Here is a 2755-nt window from a genome sequence, read left to right as displayed (position 1 = left end):
AAGAAGAAGAAGAAGAAGAAGAAGAAGAGCAAGAAGAACAAGAACAAGAACAAGAACAAGAAGAAGAACAAGAAGAGCAAGAACAAGAATAAGAATAAGAACAAGAACAAGAACAAGAACAAGAAGAGCAAGAACAAGAACAAGAACAAGAACAAGAACAAGAAGAACAAGAACAAGAACAAGAACAAGAACAAGAAGAGCAAGAAGAACAAGAAGAACAAGAACAAGAACAACAAGAGCAAGAACAAGAACAAACAAAGTTAGCTTCCCGTATTCCATTATCAAAACGGGAAAATAGCTTGCCTCCCTCCAGCCTTCCTGCTTTGACAACAATAACACTTGAACAGTAGAATGTTTATGTTTTTGGTGATTGAGGAGGAGAAAGAGGAGTGAGGAAGGAAAGGGACGAAAGGAAGACGAGAAAAGGAGGAAATGTACGAACACCAAAACCAACGCCAAAAAAACCCCGAAGACCTGTCGTCATTGACAAACTAATATATTATTTATTCACATCTAAGCAGTCGTATGGATAGTCCTAATATTGTTAATATTAGAAATGAGATTAACACAATGAAATTTTTCATTTTGTAGAGTTGTCTCAGCGGTAATTTAATTCTCAGCACCTGAGAAAATGTGTTATTTTTTATAACAGATTTCAATCTTAGTTCCTTATTCAACGTTTGAAAACAAAACAACATTGCCAATAGAACAGCTCCAGTAGCCATAGCCGTATCAACAGCTATACTGATGAACACTTCAAAACCATAAAGACAACAACAATAGCAACTACAGAGGAAAAGTGTCAACGGCTAAAATCAATAATAATATGCAAAATCAATTACAGCAATGTTGGGGATCTCTCTGGTAGTTAGCCTATGACCATAATCACAACGCCGTCCTGTCGAAAGTCTTCATCGCAATAATAGTAACAACGATTGCAAAAGAAAAAAAAGAAAAAGAAGAAAAAAAAGAATGAAAAACAAACCCAACAACGAAGAATTACACGAATTGATTTATCCCCAAGTGTTCGTCTGCAGTTTTTTAAGCACATGTATATTGCTGGACTACAGTAAAGTCAATCTTGGTTTGAATTCGCAAAAAGGCAGTCTCGAAACTTGAGTCCTAGTATAATATTCCATGGGTCTTCCCACATTTACCTGTGTTCTGTCGGGGGCAGACACCTAATGTGTGGTCTAGACTCTTAAATACATTTACTATGTTTAAAAGAGTGTTCCGTTTATACCAAACCAAAATGAAAATGTACGAGTACATTCAAAACGGAAAGAAAATTAGCCTATATATCAAAAGGAGCCGAATGGCAGCAAGCATAGTGCGTGGCGTTGATTTATAATCAAATTGAACGGCTATAAGTCAGCAAGTTTCTAAATCACATTTTGGCGCTCATATGACCTTATGCAGTTGCGAGCGCCGTAAAACCTCTTTGCTTTAAAAAAATCACATTTAAAGGGGTAATTTAGCCATCATGTTGCGCACACACATAACTGCCTAATATTTTTTTAATGATAGCCACAACCATTATAAAACAATAACATTGGGAATAACGAAACAGAAATAGCAAGTACGAGCTTCTTCCAGTACTTGACAATTCACTTCAGCAAACAGAACAAACAGACAAGATAAAATGTTAGTACTGACCATTAAATCCATGACACTTTACGTGTGTTAGAATTAAAACGTGTAGGATTATTATTTCCACTGGAACCATGGCTATGTGCACAATGAAAGCTAAGTGGCTCTGCACACTTTCGCACAGCGTACAGGAATAACACTGCCGTTGTTAAGTAAGACTTTCTTCTGTTTTCCTTTTTAAACCTGGTGGGAAGAGATAACACTGGCACCATAAATTCTCCAGCAGCTATTCAAATCGTCAACAGATATTGATCCACAACGAAAAATGTCCTATTTCTTCGTCTTTACTTCTATAGGCAGCTATTGTAGCGTGATGGTACACAGGGGAAGCTAACGCACGCTGATGACATCACACACAATGCCCTACGCAAAAGGGTGAGTAGCTGTTGGAATTTCGCTTGTCGAAGACGTCGCGCTTGAAGAGTGCTTTATCTGGAACTTAAGGGCTGGAATATGTGACGCAGAAGAAGGGAGAGGCATAGTGAGCGGTTGCATGCATCGAACCCGCATTGTGATCAACAAAAACAAGAGGAGGAGAGAGAGAACGAATGAAAAGTGGAAAAGTTTAAAGGGAGGTTGTAGCAGTCAGTCTTCTTCCTCTGAGTTCACCAGATTGAGTTCAGGATTAGTGGATTGGGTGTTCTACATCAATAAAGTAGCTAATTAATTAATTTTTATTACGTGATGACTTCTCTTTAAAAACGAGTCTGGTTTCCCTCGTCATTCAGGTTATGGGCAACTGCACTTCTTTTTCCAGCACCAGGAGATCAGTCTTTTAAGAGTGCACCAAGGACATGAGGTAAAAACTCGCTCCATCGATCTGATACTCTCTGCCACAACATTTGAGGGACTCAAAAGATGACTGAGGCAAAATTTGAAATTAATTTTAAAACATACTATAAGAAATGCCATCTTGATTGTTGGTCCTTATTCATGGTACTGTGATGCTCATAATGTAATGTGCAGATCGTTATTCTTTTTGTAGTGGCAGTGTGCTTATGTGTTAGCGTTATGTATGTACGTTAATGCATATTTATGTATGGGACAGGTATGCGACCATACGTTGGTGTGTGTGTGTGTGTGTGTGTGTGTGTGTGTGTGTGTG

Source organism: Aplysia californica, unplaced genomic scaffold (assembly GCF_000002075.1).
Source record: "Aplysia californica isolate F4 #8 unplaced genomic scaffold, AplCal3.0 scaffold00075, whole genome shotgun sequence".
Taxonomy (NCBI): Eukaryota; Metazoa; Mollusca; class Gastropoda; order Aplysiida; family Aplysiidae; genus Aplysia; species Aplysia californica.
The sequence above is the reverse complement of the archived record's forward strand: the minus strand, read 5'-3'. Positions refer to the sequence as shown.